This window comes from Heterodontus francisci, chromosome 3, assembly GCF_036365525.1.
Source record: "Heterodontus francisci isolate sHetFra1 chromosome 3, sHetFra1.hap1, whole genome shotgun sequence".
Classification (NCBI taxonomy): Eukaryota; Metazoa; Chordata; class Chondrichthyes; order Heterodontiformes; family Heterodontidae; genus Heterodontus; species Heterodontus francisci.
In genome coordinates this window covers 70,067,424-70,084,685 of record NC_090373.1, presented here as the reverse complement: position 1 = coordinate 70,084,685, position 17,262 = coordinate 70,067,424, and the positions used below count along the sequence as shown (strand labels likewise).

General features: G+C 41.9%; 1 protein-coding gene across 3 annotated transcripts in view; it reads right to left on the bottom strand.

Annotated features, from left to right (window-relative positions):
• The window catches only part of wdcp (WD repeat and coiled coil containing), a 30,366-nt gene extending 28,767 nt beyond the window's left edge, over positions 1 to 1,599 (bottom strand). The window contains exon 1 of one of the 3 annotated variants that reach the window (XM_068023079.1): positions 1,532 to 1,599. The gene's annotated coding sequence lies outside the window, so the exon portion shown is untranslated. Of the gene's footprint in view, positions 1 to 280; positions 317 to 1,259 lie in introns of those variants that run through there. The other 2 variants (XM_068023070.1, XM_068023090.1) reach the window with 2 other exon arrangements.
• Between the last annotated feature and the right edge of the window lie 15,663 nt (positions 1,600 to 17,262).

Here is a 17,262-nt window from a genome sequence, read left to right as displayed (position 1 = left end):
TGTCTGCGTGGGTTTCCTCCGGGTGCTCCGGTTTCCTCCCACATGCCAAAGACTCGCAGGTTGATAGGTAAATTGGCCATTATAAATTGCCCCTAGTATAGGTAGGTGGTAGGGAAATATAGGGACAGGTGGGGATGTGGTAGGAATATGGGATTAGTGTAGGATTAGTATAAATGGGTGGTTGATGGTCGGCACAGACTCGGTGGGCCGAAGGGCCTGTTTCAGTGCTGTATCTCTAAACTAAACTATCATTCATGCATTTGTTAGTTCCAATGCTCACCTCTCCAACAACTTGAACTCATCAAAAACTTTTGATGTTGTATCCTAATTCACACCAAGTCCCGTTCACCCATCACCTCTGTTTGCTGGGCTCCCGGTCCAGTAACACCTCAACTTTAAAATTCTGTTTTCAAATCTCTTCGTCGGTCTTTTCCCTCTCTATGTTTGCAATCTCTGCCAGCCCTATAACTCGGAGATCTCTAGACTCCTCCAATTCTGGCCTCTTGTACATTCTCGATTTTACTAGCTCCACCGTTAGTGGTCATGCCTTCAGCTGGCTGGGCCCCAAGCTCAGGAATTTCCTCATAATCCTCTCCACCTTTCTTTGGCTCCATCCTCCATTAAGATGCTTCTTAAAATTAAGCTATTTAACCAAGCTTCTGTCTTTAGATAGCTCAGTGTCAAATTCTGTTTGGTAACTCTCCTGTGAAACACCTTGGGGTGTTTTACTTTCTTAAAGGTGGTGTATAAATACAAGTTTAAGCAACAGATGAAATGAATAAAATAAGATGTTAAAGTTAATCATAGTTTATTCTAATAATAAACAAAATATCTTAGGGCAAGTTTAAACGCAGGAGGGGTGTCAGCAGAAACAGAACACTTACCCTGCTGGCACTATTAAACATACACTTCCCAAAAGCTACCTCAACGGTCACTTTCCCCCTTTGTCGAAGTAATTTCCCTCTTTTCTAATTTACAAAGGCAAACTCCCCTCCAAGTTCTGAGGTATTGGTTTAAAAATTCATTGGCACTGCGCCACTTTGCATATGCAAATAGGAGGCCTAAGAACTGTTTTCGGGCTTCTGCCCAAAACGTAAGTAATAACGTGCGTTTACGTAGCCTTTTCATACTTAGGAAGTCCCAAAGCTTTTCAAAGCCAATGGGTTACTTTTCAAATATAGTCACTGTTGTAGCATAGGGAAACAGGGGAGAGAATTTATGCACTGCAAGATCCTACAAACAGCAATGAGAGAACTGACCAGCTAATGTTTTTAGTGATGTTGACCGAGGGATAAATTCTGGGCAGGAAACCTTCTATTCAAGTAGTGCTGTGGGATCCTTGATACCCAACCAGGTGGGCAGACAGGGGAAGGAGGAACGTGGGGGGGGTGGGGGAGCTCCTTTCCCTCTGGGCGGATGGATCAATCTGCTTGTGCTGTTTCAACCACCCGAGTAATAGCGGCGACCGCGGTGTCGGTTTTAATGCGATCCACTGAACCGCCGACAGCTAGAAGCCGGGGGCAGGACTCACCCTCCGGCTGTTTCATGTGCTCCCCCCGCACTCCCCTGCCAGAAGCAGCCTGCGCCTGCGCCGAACCCCCCTTGCCGGAAGCACTACCCCGGCACCAGTGAAGTTTCCGGTCAGCGCGCGGCAGGCATCCTCAGTCGCGCATGCGCGGGTAACAGAGCAGAATTGCTTTGAGTTCCGGAGAATGGTCACTGACCCGAAACGTTAACTCTGCTTCTCTTTCCACAGATGCTGCCACACCTGCTGAGTGGTTCCAGCATTTCTTGTTTTTATTTTAGAGCAGAATTGCTTCTCTATTCAGTCGGCCGGTAGTGCACTAGGCCAGTCTAATCCAGTGTAAAATACTACGTCTATCACCCTTCCCCTCCAAAAGGGGCACAACTAATAGAAAGAACTTAACTAATAAAAAGAAACAAAGAAAACTTATAACAGTGAATGATAATATTGCTGCTTGTGCCCACTCTCCATTCTGGTTCATTACAGTTCCCACTGGGTGCAGAAGGCCTGCATCATACAGACAGAGACCACATGCTCCCACTCCAGGCATACCTGGGTGTGGACAAGACAGCAGAGGAGATGCACGTCGCCACAGTGATCCCTCACCCTTGGCAGGACCCATCTTGGACCTATAGATGGGAGATTGGGAACGAGACAGAGTGAGCAAAACCTCACACCAAGCAGGACCTAGCTAATTTATGCTGTACCCTATTGACATAGAGCCCAAAACTATGGTCTATATAAATGCAAATCGTTCTTTCATAATTCAGATCTCTCCTGATAGGTGTAACAGGTCGTAAGTAAGTATGGGGGGAGGGGAGTTGGGAAGGAAAGAACAAGAGAGAAGATTTGTGATGGTGTGGACAGTAGGAGTGGTTTAAATGGCAAATGGAATGATGGTGCAATACAAAAAGTGGGTGGTAATAGGACAACAAAAGAAACAAAAGAAGATGTAGGAGCTGTAACTAGCAGCATCAGAATTACTACCAGCACCTCCTATCTGAAAAAAATGGGAGCAGTGATCTGGAAGTGTTGAGTCTGGAATGCTGTAAACTGCCTAATCAAAAGATGCTGTGTTATTCCTCAAACTTCAATTGAGCTTCATTGGAACATTGTAGGAGGCTGAAGAAAGAGGGGTCAAAGTGGGAATGAGGTAAAAAATTAAAAACGGCAAGCTACAAGATCAGGGTCATGCTTGCGGACCAAAGGAAATGTGCAGCAAAGCAGTCACAGTCTGCATTTGTTCTCCCCAATGTAGAAGACACCACATCATGAGTAGTGAATGCAATATATTAAACTGAAAGTCGTACAAGTAAATTGCTGTTTCACCTGGTAGGTGTGTTTGGGGCCTTGGAGAATGGGAAGGGAAGAGATGAAAGGCCAGATGTTGCATTTCCTGCCCTTACATGGGAAAGGAAGCGGGTGTTGGGTGTGATGGAAGAGTGGACCAGAATGTGGAGGAAATGGTTCCTTTCAAATGCTGAAAGGGAAGGGGAAGATATGTTTGCTGGTGGCATCACTCTGGAGATGGTGGTGATGATTCATTGACTGTGAAGGCTGGTGGGATAGGTGAGGACAAGGGGATTCTGATTATTGTTCTGGGAGGGAGGGGAAGCTCAAGAGCAGAAATTCTGGAAATGGGATGGATGTGGTCGAGAGTCGTTTCAAACAGTGGGGTTTGTCCCGAGATCGATGGATTTTGTTAGGTAAAGCTATCAAGGAATGTGGAGCAAAGGCAGAAAAATAAGGTTAGGGTACAGTTTAGTTACAATCTAATTGAATGACAGAACAAGTTTGAGGAGCTAAATGGCCTACTGCTGTTCTTTCATTCCTATATTACCAATTAACAATATTTCCCAAGTGTCCAGTGACTGCTTCATAATGGCCATTAATATCTCAGGAATCTTCTCCCCTTTTTGTAGTACTTCAACATAAATACCATCCATCCCTGCAGATTTGTTTAGAGGTTCTGCTTAGAAAGTGTATATAGCTCATATTTTCCCTTCTGAATGCCAACATATATGTCTCAACCAACATCACTAAAATATAGATTGTCTCATTATCTCATTGCTGTTTGTGGGAGCTTGCTGTGCACAAATTGGCTTCTGTGTCTCCTACATTACAACAGTGACTACACTTCAAAAGCACTTCATTGATTGTAAAGCACTTTGGAAATCCTGAGATCATGAAAAGGACAATATCAGTACAAGTTGTCCGGCACAGACACAACGGGCTGAATGGTATCCTTCTGTGCCATAATTTTTCCCTGGTGCTATGATTCTAAGTCTTTCTTACTGTTCAACTGCCATTTTTTTTTTATAAAAGAGTTGTTAATCTCCTGTGGTGTTGTTCATGGGGAGTCAAGAACAAAGACACTTTCCAAGTCAAGCAGGAAGATAATTCCAGTCATTATGAATGGGGTGCCAGTTGGGGCTTCCTTAAATCAGCTGTGGCAGGGTCTGGTGTGCAACTCCTTCCTCAATTCAGATAATGTGGGACTTAGCGACTGTTTCTGCATTAAATTAACTTGGGAGTTGCCAGATCACATTTCTTGTCTCTACAGGGCAAAGATTTACTATTACTCCAAACCACTTGGTAATTCCCAATTTGTATTTGGTTTACATTTTGTCCATTAAAATAACTTTTGTGTTCTCACAAGCTCTCTATATCTCATCTGAGGGCAAGCTGTCTTTCTTTTGCTTTTAAATTGCTCCACTATTGATGGCTGTGCCTTCAGCTGCCTAGAGCCCAAGCTCTGGAATTCCCTCCCTAAACCCCCTCACTGCCTCTCTACCTCATTTTCCTCCTTTAAGGCACTCCTTAAAACCTATCTCTTTGACCAAGCTTTTGATCATCTGCCTGAATATCTCCTCATATGGCTCAGTGTCATATTGTTTGATAATGCCTCTGTGAAGCGCCTTAGAACGTTTTATTATGTTAAAGGCGCTTTTTAAATACAATTTGTTGTTGTTTTGCTGACTTAGTGGTCTCCAGTATATCCCAAGTGTTAGCTTTGTCCATTTTCACATTAAAGATATCTAACCACAGTAATTAATTGTGTAACTTTCCACAACTTCAGCTTTGTTTACATCCCAGGTTTCCCTAAATTAGATACTACACCGTCTTTTTTTAACATACTATAATCCTTGAATGTTACATTTGTTACCATACACTGGAGTAACATAGTTATCACAAACAGAAAAATGTCTTGGTATTGGAATTATAGTAACATATCATTAAGGTATCTCAACTGAATACTGCAAATCTAGTTCAAGTTTACAGTACCAGAGCCTTAGTTGGATTCATCAGATTGACACAAGTGAGGGCCATCTAAGTTTTTCGATCTAGAAAGACCTTAGAGACCCCTCCACTATCTCAAGATGAATCAATTTCTTAAATGATTCCATGGTTTAGCCCCACCAGCCTGCATGCAAATCCATTCCATGTGTTAATCACTCTTCGGTTTAAAAAACAGAGGAACCTCTTCCCATCAGTCCTAAATTTATTTTTAAATGAATTGAACTTATTGCCCCCTTGTCCCAGCTTGAACTTGTCCTCAACTTCCTGCTATGTGCTGGTGGCAGGCAAGGTACCTCACTGCCAATTCAGAATCATAAAATATATCACCTATTGTTCACATCTCTTTCTTTAACTAATTTCTGACTTTTTAATCTGAAGTTAACAGCAGCATGTTCCTGTGTTACTTGAACCATTTAGGGATTCATCTATATATTTCCAATACAAATTTTATTACAAAACCACTTTTTTCTTGGTCTCTCCCTGCCTTTCCTCACCACTTTTGCTTTGCAAATACTTTGGCCTCAGTCACTGCTTTAGATTCTATAAACCCCATGAGATTCATTACCATTTTCTGCAGACCTGTTTACAACTTAAGTTCCCATGAATGCCCACTGATGGTGCTCATGGCCTGGTAATTGAAAATAAAGATGTTCTTTGTTTGTCATAATAGCATGAAGCCATTTTCTTACCTCAACCAAATTGTTTGGGTGTTGCTGATAATATTGAACCGGCTGTTATTTCCTTAAGAGAAGAGCTTCTTGCTGAATGGACTGGGGGCGACATTCCTGTCTTGATGATTGCCACCCCCCTACCTGGACACTACTTCCTGAATAGGAAAAATACTTTGCGTCTCAAAAAGCTTGCCTTTCATTTCACATCCACAAATTTCCAATCAACACATATGAATCACTAGGCAAACCCTGTGTTATAGGGGTCAGAAGGTTCATTCCTGCTTGTTAAAGTACTAAATTACAATTATCATGGCTGAGCTGTAATTGGTTGGCTTAACTTCCCACGACACAGGTATCACACTGCTGCTGACTGGAAACTGTTCATCAATTGTGCAGCTTACACAAAACATTACTCCGTTAAGAACCATAAACACCTAACACCTGGAAACTCCTTCTCACTCAGGATTCTCACGACAGTTAATATTCCAGCAAATCCAGTAATGCAACTATCGGATTTGTCAGTTGATATATTAACAGATTGCACTAAATGGGATTGATAGAATACTTCTTATTTGTATAGATTTGTATTTGTTAAAAAAAATGTGAGCAACCCTGTTAAAAACATATGAGTCAACTATGGCCTAATTACAGCAGACTCAAAATGAGTCATTTGTAACCTTTATCTAAACCGTAAAATGTCATGCAGTACTGGCTCACTGAGATACATGCATTGTAACTCCTACTTAAACCAGGAATTCATGACTCAGCTCATGAGATAACAACCACAGAACTATAATTTCACTCCCTATGTCAATATACCATTGCCTTACAACTTTACTCATAAGCTCAAAATAAAGAAAACACAATGAACAATCATTTCTTCATTTAAATGGTCAGAAGACAATATGCAACATACACCTAAATGTCCAATTGGTAGCCACAGCTGGAGGCATGAAGTTGTAAAATTACCCTTCCAAACTACTTGACGAATGAGGCTGTTACAGTCACTGCAATATCAGGACCATTTTATTTGTACTTGTTGCCTTAAGATATCATTTACGGGGTGATTCCACAATCCGGCACCTCCAGTAGGGAGCGACATTTGCAGATTGGATCACAGGAAATTTGGGCACAACTTCATCCTGGGAATACTTGATTGTGTAATCAGTCCTGATGTTCAATAGCACTGCAGTTAGATATTGTTCAGTTACGTTCCTTTTTCCTAGCATATTCTAAGCTAATAGTTTGTCATTGCTATATATTTCTCATTACTGTATATTTATATGTATGTATGGTGTACATTTATGAATTTGCTCTCGTCGTTGAGATTCACCTGCAGAAACTGCAAGTTAAAATTTGGGTAATGTATTAAAAATTCCAAATATGCATTGCCAGGGGAAAAAACTCTGTGTCAGGAATGCAAATTCTTATAATTACCTTCATGGTACAAACAGAAAACATACTGGGAATCCAATATACAAAGTATGTACACAAGAACATAAGAAATAGGAGCAGGAATAGGCCATTCAGTCCTTCAAGCTTGCTCCACTGTTCAAAAAGATTATGGCTGATCTTATTATGGTCTTAACTCCACTTTCCTGCCTGCCCCCCATAAACCTTGGCTCTCTTGTAGGTCAACAATCTGTCTAACTCATCCTTGAATATATTCAATGACCCAGACTCCACTGCTCTCGGGAAGAGAATTCCAAAGATTAATGACCCTCTTAGAGAAAAAATTCCTCTGAAAAGGGAGATCCCTTATTTTGAAACTGCTATCTCGGTTCCCCCAAGAGGGGAAACATCCTCTCAGCATCTACCCTGTCAAACCCCCTCAGAATCTTACATGTTTCAATAAGATCACCTCTCATTCTTCTAAACTCCAATGAGTATAGGCCCAACCTGCTCAACCTTTCCTCATAAGACAACCCCTTCATCCCAGAAATCAGCCTAGTGAGCCTTCCCTGAACTGCCTCCAATGCAAGTATATCCCTCCTTAAATAAGGAGACCAAACTCTAGAGGTTGTCTCACCAATGCCCTGCACAGTTGTAGCAAGACTTACCTACTTTTATACTCCACCCCAATCACCACCCCCCCGCCCCCCCCCCCCCCCCCCGGTAATAAACACCAACATTCTATTTGCCTTACTATTTACTTACTGTACCTGCATCCTACTTTTTTGTGATTCATGTACAAGGACACTCAGGTCCCTTTGTACTGCAGCATTCTGCAGTCTCTCTCCATGTAAATAATATTCTGCTTTTCTATTCTTCCTGCTAAAGTGGACAACCTCACATTTTCCCACATTATACTCCATCTGCCAAATTTTTGCCCACTCACTTAACCTTTGTGTCCTCCTCACAACTTGCTTTCCTACCTATCTATGTATTGCTCTCAAATTTGACTACAATACACTCGGTCCCTTCATCCAAGTCATTAATATAGATCATAAATTGTTGAGGCCCCAGCACTGAACGTTGTGGTACTCCACTAGTTACAGTTTTCTATCCTGAAAATGCCCGACTGTGTTTTCTGTTAGTTAGCCAATCATTTATCCATGCCAATATATTACCCCAACAACATGAGCTCTTATCTTGTGTAGTAACCTTTTATGTGGCATCTTATCAAAATGCCTTTTGGAAATCCAAATACAGTACTTCTACTGGTTCCCCTTTATCCTGCCTGCTTGTTACATCCTCAAAGAACTCTAATAAATTTGTTAAACACAATTTCCTTTTCATAAAACCATGTTGACTCTGCTTGATTGCATTATGATTTTCTAAATGTCCTGCCACTACTTCCTTAATAATGGATTCTAGCATTTTCCCAATGGCAGATGTTAGGCTAACTGGCCTATAGTTTCCTTCTTTCTGTTGTCCCCCTTTCTTGAATAGAGGTGTTACATTTGTATTTTTCCAATCCACTGACACCTTTCCAGAATCTAGGGAATTTTATAAGATTGCAATCAATGCATCCAGTATCTCTGCAGCCACTTCTTTAAAGACCCTTGGATGCAGGCCATCAGATCTGGGTGACTTGTCAGCCTTTAGTCCCATTAGGTTTCCTAGTACTTTTTCTCTAGTGATAGTGATTGTTTTAAGTTCTTCCCTCCCTTTTGCCTCTTAATTTTCTGCTATTCTTGGGATGCTTTTTATGTCTTCTATTGTGAAGACAGATACAAAATACTTGTTCAAAGTCTCTGCCGTTACCTTGTTTCCCATTATTAATTCCCCAGTCTCATCCTCTAAGGGACCAACACTTACTTTAGCTACTCTCTTCCTTTTTATACATTTGTAGAAGTTTTTACTGTCTGTTTTTATATTTCTTGAGAGTTTATTCTCATACTCTAATTTCTCTCTTTTTAGGTCATCATTAGCTGGTATCTAAGATTTTCCCAATCTTCTGGCCTACCACTAATTTTGCAGCATTGTATGCCTTTTGTTTCAATTTGATACCATCCTTAACTTCCTTTATTAGCCGTGGATGGTGCATCCTTCTCATAGAGTGTTTCTTTCTCAGTAGAATATATCTTTGTTGAGAATTAGGAACTATGTTCTTAAATGTCTGTCACTTCTTCTCTGTCTTACCTTTTAACTTATTTTTCCAGTCCACTTAAGCCAATTCTGTCTTCATACCCTTGTAATTGCCTTTATTTAAGTTTAAGACACCAGTTTCAGATCCAAACTTCTAATCCTCAAACGGAATGTGAAACTCTATCATGTTATGATCACTCTTGCCTAGAGGATCCTTTACTATGAGGTCATTTATGAATCTTATCTCATTACACATTACCATGTCTCATATAGCCTGCTCCCGGGTTGGTTCCAGAATATATTGTTCTAAGAAACTGTCCCTAATACACTCTATGAACTCATCCTCCAGGCTACTTTTGCCAATTTGAGTAATCCAATCTATGTGAAGATTAAGATCACCCATGATTATTGCAGTACCTTTCCTACAAGCCCCCATTATTTCTTGATTTTGTCATGAAAACCCTATATGCCAAAGGAGAAATATTAATTTAATGGGTTGGAACCTTACATTAGACTTTTAATGGAAAGATCTTACAAGTAACTTTTCAAAAAAACTGGCAGCCGAGATGGCCACTGCAATTTATATTTGAAACACCAGAAGATTAAAACTGGAGATGAAAAGTCTCACCCAGCCTCACCAGAACAATGGTTGGCTAAATGATTGAATGCCTAGAATTGCCTTATCAACACGGTCGTCAGGGCCATCTACACCCATTGACTTGAAAGAGCCAACACTCCCTCTGCCTCCAAGTGTGACAGGTCCTAAATAAAATGTGCAATTTCAATTCAAATTCTAATAGGTGCAAGTCATACATAAAACTGCTGACAATTTGGAACTAATCACAATAAGGATAGCTGGTGTGAAAAGTGGAAGAATTTCCACTGATGTTCTAAGGTTGTTATCTGAGATTAGTTTTAAGGCATACTGTTGAGAAAAAAATAGAGAGAATTGTAGTTTGCAACTCTTGATGCTGTTGCTGACACTGGACACTCATACAGGAGAAGTTTGCATTTCTCGCACTGACGCTTCATATGATGAGTGTGTCATGCAGGCCCCACCTGCCAAGAATGAGGCACACATTATTTCGCCACATGAATATTAAAACTTAAAATTGCTGCTCGGAAGAAAAGAGGGCCTATCACAAGGAATTGCCAGGCCCCTCGCTGGAAAGACCTTTTTTGCATAGTAACAGACAGTACTTGGAACGGACAAAAGGGCTACTCCCTGCTCCAATTTAATCCACAATGGACTTTTGATTACCAGACATTGAAGGTGGAGAGGCTGGCATTCCAGGTTAACTGCTAAGATGGCTGATTACACTGGCAAACGTGGTCAGACCAGTTTAGTCACATGACCAACTAACTGTTGGAGTTTTTTTTAATTTGAATGTGCCACAAGGAATTTGAACTCAGAAAGCTGTTTGTTCCTGGACTGAAAAGATCTCTCTCCTGTCTGCTCTCATCTCTTTCTCACGGAACTGAAGACCCACATGAACCCCAAGAGAGAAACGTCTCCTACAGTGAACAAGGTTTAAGAAGAATACTGGGCCCCAATGAAAAGCAAGACTACTTACAAAAGGACTACAGTGAGCTCGAAGCACAGTAAACAAGAAACTTCTGATATTGCCTCAAATTTCTCTATTTCTCTTCTGCTCTTTTCTGTCCTTATTTGCATGTGCATGCTAGCATGGGCGCATCATATATCCGTAGGCGTTAACTGTATTAGAGTTTAAGTTTTAATAAATTTCACTTTTCTTCTTTAAACCTAAGAAAACCTGGTGTGCTCATTTCCTTGCCTTATAATTGGAAAGTGGTGAATAAGGCTTCACCAAGGGGGAGCTCAAACACAATGTGTTTAAAAATTAAACCCTGTTACAATAAGACCAGGTGAAGACAGTAAAAGACCCCTAGACACCTTTCTCACCTGGTCGTAACAGAAATTTGGGTGCTAGCATCTGGAATTTTACCCACAGACAAACAAGAAAAATTGGAAGTGGGAAGCCAAAATAGTTCCCAATCAAAAAATAGGAGCAAGATTAATACAGGTTTTCTTGTGGTTGTGTGTGATTGAATACTAACATGTCTGCAACTGAAGCAAGTAGCTCTCCAAAACCAGGGTGAAGTAACTTGGGATAAGTGAAAAGCACTGTCTATGGAGGAGTTGAGGAAAATGGCTGAGCAGTGTACGTGGCAAGGCTAGGAAGTCTGAACTCCTAAAGCTAGTGGCCAACCATTTTTCCCTTGAATCTGAAGAAGCAGAAACAGGGTTAGAAGCAGAGTCCGACAGGGTTTTGTTAGCAAAGATACAGTTGGAACAAAGGAAACTTGAATTAGAGAAAAAAGAGAGAGAGAGGCAGGAGAGGGAGAAAGAGAGAATCTTCCAAAAGGAACGTGAAGAGAATGAAAGGCAGGAGAGAGAGAGAGAGCGAGAGAAAGAATAACCAGAAAGAATCCTCACTCAATCAATTCCAAAATTCAATAAGGAAGATGTGGAAACCTTTTTTATATCTGTTGAGAAACTGGCAAGGCAGCTAAAATGGCCAGCTGAGACCTTGTCTCTTTTATTGTAAAGCAAACTAACCAGAAAAGCCCATGAGGTTCATTCCTTGTTGCCAGATGAGAGTTCATCAAATTATGAACTGACCAAAAATGCTACCCTTGGGGCATATGAATTAGTACCCGAAGCTGATTGCCAAAAGTTTAAAACCTCAAAAAGCAAGCCAATCAAACTTATCTGCAGTTTGAAAGAAGTTAGCAGCTGGATTTTGACCAGTGGCTGAGGGCTCTTGAAATACAGCTCAGCTATGAGAATCTCAGAGAAGTAATTCTGTTAGAGGAATTTAAAACTCTCTGTCTCTCTCAATAAAGATCCATGTAGAGGAGCAGCAGGTTCAGGGAGCCCGGCAAGTGGCTGTCCTGGCTGATGAGTTTGCTTTAATTTATAAGTCAATTTCCCAGGGGAGAGCCTTTCCTAGTCACCCCCACAAATCCGAATAGGACAAAAGGTGATAGAAGCCCAGGCAGTTCTGGGAGAGAAAGGAAAGCAGGAGACACAGGGGGACCTCCTCCAGCCAAAAAGGAAGGTGCTGTGAGCAAGAGTGAGACCCAGAGACCTGTGTACTTCCATTGTAATAAAGCAGGGAATTTAAAAGCTGACTGCTGGAAACTAAAGGGGAAACTGGTAGGGTTAATCAGGGCACACCCGCTCAGTGAAGACGGGACCCTGATGCAAAGCACAGCAAGAACAAGCCATTGCTGTAACTGCAGTAAAAGTGTAATCCAGGAAGCTTACTATGGCCAGTGCAGGATAAGTTAATAGGACTCCTGAAGGCTATCAGGGTTTTGTGTCTGAAGGGACAGTAACCCCATACCCCTCGAGTGGGGCAAGCAAGCCCATAGTGATTTTCAGGGACACAGGGGTCACTAGATCCCTTTTGCTGGGAAAAGGCCTGACCTTTCCCCCAGAGAGTGCAGTGAACACCAAAATGGTGGTGAATGGTATTGGAGGGCAGTGTACGTCTGTACCTGTACACAAGGTGCACCTGGTGTCCGACCTGGGGGCGGCACAGTGGCGCAGTGGTTAGCACCGCAGCCTCACAGCTCCAGGGACCCGGGTTCGATTCCGGGTACTGCCTGTGTGGAGTTTGCAAGTTCTCCCTGTGTCTGCGTGGGTTTTCTCCGGGTGCTCCGGTTTCCTCCCACAAGCCAAAAGACTTGCAGGTTGATAGGTAAATTGGCCATTATAAATTGTCACTAGTATAGGTAGGTGGTAGGGAAATATAGAGACAGGTGGGGATGTTTGGTAGGAATATGGGATTAGTGTAGGGTTAGTATAAATGGGTGGTTGATGGTCGGCACAGACTCGGTGGGCCGAAGGGCCTGTTTCAGTGCTGTATCTCTAATCTAAAATCTAATCTAGTTTCGGGACCGGTGACCATAGGAATTGTCCCTAGTTTGCCTGTGGATGGGGTTGACCTGCTCCTAGGTAATGATCTGGCGGGGGTGAAGGTGGTAGCCCCTCCAGTAGTGAAAGAAAGACCGCAGGAGGTCAGAGAGACAGGGCAGTGGAGGAGATGGTTCCCTGCAGTTTCCCTGAATGTGTAGTGGATCAGGCCATGATCAAACCAGCTACCCCAGAGGAGACTGCATTGGCACTGCAGGCAAATGACAATGAGGTCTGCTTGTCTGAGACTTTCTTTGGAAAGTTAGGAGACCCAGGGAGTGAATTAAATGGATTTTCCCTAGCTGAGACTCAGCGAGCTGACCCAGTATTGCCAAAGTTAGCACAGGCTGCCCAGTCTGAAAGTGAAGCAGAGGGAGTCCCTGATTGCTAATATTTAAAGAATGAGGTACTAGTGAGGAAATGGAGTTCTCCTCACAGACCTGAGAGCAAGGAGTGGATAGTAGTTCACTAGTTAGTGGTGCCACAGAGGTACCAGGGAGAAATATTAAAAAGGGCCCATGAGACTACATGCCGGCTGTACATGCCGATATACGAAAGACCAAAACCCGCATAAGACAGCAGTTTGAGTGCAAAGAACAAATGCTAAACACACAACTTACAACAGAATGTGGGGGAAATAATTTTAACTTGCTCTAAATATGGATACTTATATTGATGGTTTCACAATCTTGTGATGACCAGAAATGGAACACTATTACCCAAAATCAAATTCACCATTAAAACATTTTATAAACTGGTCTGTTTAATTCATTTTCAACGTATTTAATAACAAGAATATATGACCACCTACATATTGGGGCATGGGTGGGGGTGTGAGGGGTGGGTGATTTGCAATTTGCTGTCTAGGTATAAAACAATGTTGTGAATCACTGCCCATTATAGAAAAGGTCCAATTTTTATTCCTATTGCATGACTATTCTGCAATTCCAGTTTTACGTCTGAGTGGCAAATTGAAAATTTACCCCAAAATATTTCTCATTTTCCTTAACTACAGTACTCTATTGATCATAGATGGTTATAGATAGTACGCAGACTCTGTTTTGCTGCATATATGCATTTCTTTACTATGCTTTGTGCTATATAGTTGTATAATTGAAATTACAGTAGAAAATAAGATTTTACAAAAATATATATTTATTTCTGACTTCTTGTTTAGAACAGAAACACTCAAGATGATGTCAGTGAAACAGAACCACAGCACCTTTCTAAAATCTAGGAAGATAAGTAATAACATTCTAAATGCATACATACAAGAACCTAGATTTGCAACATAGAAACAGATTTAGGCCATACAGCCACTCAAGTCTGTTGCACCATTTAACTAGATCATGGCTGATCTGTAACTCAAAACCATTTACATGGCTTTGCTCTGTATCCTTTGATTCCCTTACCTAACAAAAATCTATAAATCTCAGTCTTGAAAATTTCAATTGACCCAGTATCCACAGCCTTTTGGGAGCAGAGTTCCAAATTTCTACCGTTCTTTGAATGAAAAGATGCTTCCTGACTTCATTCCTAAATGGTCTAGCTGCAATTGTAAGGTTATGCCTCCTTGTTCTGTATTCTCTCAGAGGAAGCAGTTTATTATCTACCCTATTGAATTACTTTACTATGTTAAATACATCAATTAGATCATCCCTCAACCTTCTAAACTCATGAGAATGAAATAAAAACAAGAAATGCTGGAACCACTCAGCAGGTCTGGCAGCATCTGTGGAAAGAGAAGCAGAGTTAACGTTTCGGGTCAGTGACCCTTCATCGGACCCTTCATGAGAATGAAGACTGGTTAATGCAAACTGCCTTTGTAGTATAGCCTTTTATTCCCTGCCATCATTGTGGTCTATTTAAACTGTATCCCCACCAATATCTTTCCTGAGAAATAAATCGAAAATGCTGGAAATGCCCAGTATCATCTATGGATAGAGTAACAGAGCTAACATTTCAGGTTGACGATCTTTCATTAGAACTGGAAAATGTTACAGATGTAATAAGTTTTAAGCAACTACAGAGGCAGGGAAAGTGGGGAGGAGAGGAAAGAACAAAAGGGAAGATCTGTGATGGGGTGGAAGATAAGAGTGATTAAAGAACACAGAGGATGATGTGGAAGGCAAAAGAGGGTGGTAATGGGATAAGTAAAGAAGCAAAGGTTGTGATTAGAGAAGCTGCAAATAGCAACAGCAGAATTATTACCAGCACCTGCCATCCAAAAAAATGGGAGCAGCAGTGCTGCCCTTTTCAGTAGGTTTAAATACAATGTTACGTTTGGATCTGAGAGAACAGAGTGCTGCATGTAGAGAGGGAGGGAGGTTAGTGTGACTAAAGGGAGTAGAGAAATTGAGATGGCTGATATCACGCCGGCAGTTCCCAATGAAAAGATTTAGAGAAGGTAAAAGGCCAGAGGCAGGAATATCGGTGGAATAGGAATTCTGATGACCAGAGAAAGGGTCTGCTGTGCAGGGGAAAAACTCAATTTTTTGTTATTTTTATTCACTCAGTGGATGTTTGGCATCGTTGGCAAGGCTAGCATTTATTGCCCACCCCTAATTTCCCTTGCGAAGTGGTGGTGAGACAGCTTCTTGATCCACTGCAGTACTTATGGTGTAGGTACTCCCACAATGCTGTTAGACAGGGAGTTCCAGGATTTTGACCCAGCAATGGTGAAGGAATGGCAATATATTTCAAAGTCTGGCTGGTGTGTGACTTGGAGGGGAAATTGTGGGTGGTGGTGTTCCCATGGCCTGCTGCCCTTGTTCTTCTTGGTGGAGATTGCGAGTTTCGGAGGTGCTGGTGAAGAAGCCTTGGCGAGTTTCTCTGATGCATCTTGTAGATGGTACACACTGCTGCCACAGTGGCCTAGTGGTGGAGGGAGTGAATGTTTAATGGTGGTGGATGGGATGCCATTCAAGTGGACTGCTTTATTCTGGATGGTGTCAAGTTTATTGAAAACAGCACTCACCTAGGCAAGTGGAGAGTATTCCATTATACTGCTGCCTTGTGCCTTATAGATGACGAAAAGGCCTTAGGAAGTAAGCCTCTGACCTGCTCTTGTAGCCACAGTATTTATGTTGCTGGTCCAGTAAAGTTTCTGGTCAATGGTGACTGATGGTAATGCCACTGAGTATCATGGGAGTTGGATAGACTCTTTTTTATTGGAGATGCCATTGCCTGATACTTGTGTGGCGTGAATGTTACTTAGCACCCACATCTGAATGTTGTTCAGGTCTTGCTGTATGAAGGCACAGACTGCTTCATTACCTGAGGAGTTGCAAATGGAATTGAACACTGTGCATTCATCAGTGAACATTCCCACTTCTGACCTTATGATGGAGGGAAGGTCATTGAAGCAGCTGAAGATGTTTGGGCCTAGGACACTGGCCTGAGGAGCTCCTGGAGCTAAGAAGATTGGCCTCCAACAACTGCAACCATCTTCCTTTGTGCTTGGTATGACTTCATCCAAAGGCGATTTTCCCTCCGATTTCCATTGACTTCAATTTTACAAGGGCTTCTTGATGCCACACTTGGTCAAATGCTGCCTTGAAGTCAAGGGCAGTCACTCTCACCTCAGCTCTGGATTTCAGCTCTTTTGTGCACATTTGGACTAAGGCTATAATGAGGTCTGGAGTTAAATGGTCCTTGCAGAACCCAAACTGAGCATCAGTGAGCAGGTTATCGGTGGGTAAATGATGCTTGATAGTATTGTTGCCGACATTCCACCACTTTGCTGATGATTGAGAGTAGGCTGATGGGATGGTAATTGGTCAGATTGGATTTGTGCTCGAAATCTGAAATATAAACTGAAAATGCTAGAAATACTCAGCAGGTCTGGCAGCATCTGTGGAGAGAGAAACAGAGTTAATGTTTCAAGTTGGTGACCTTTCATCAGAATTGGAAAATGTTACAGGGATAACAGGTTTTAAGCAAGAGGCAGATAAAGTGGGTGTTTGGGGGAAGAGAAAAGGGAAGGTCGGTGATGGTGTGGCAGGCAGGAGTGATTTCAATGGCAAAAGATATGATGGTATGAGTCAAAAGGGGATGATAATGGGACAAGTAAAGAAACAAAGGATGAGTCCAGAGGAGCTGTAAATGGCAAAAGCATATTCAATATCAACAGCCGCTGCACGAAGAAATGGGACCCGTGATTGAGATGGAAATTGGTGAACTCAGCGTTGAATCTGCAAAGCTGTAAAATAACTAATTTAAAGGGGAGGTGCTGTTCCTCGAGCTTCATTGGAACATTGTAGGAGGCCAAGTTCAGAGAGGTCAGAGTGGCA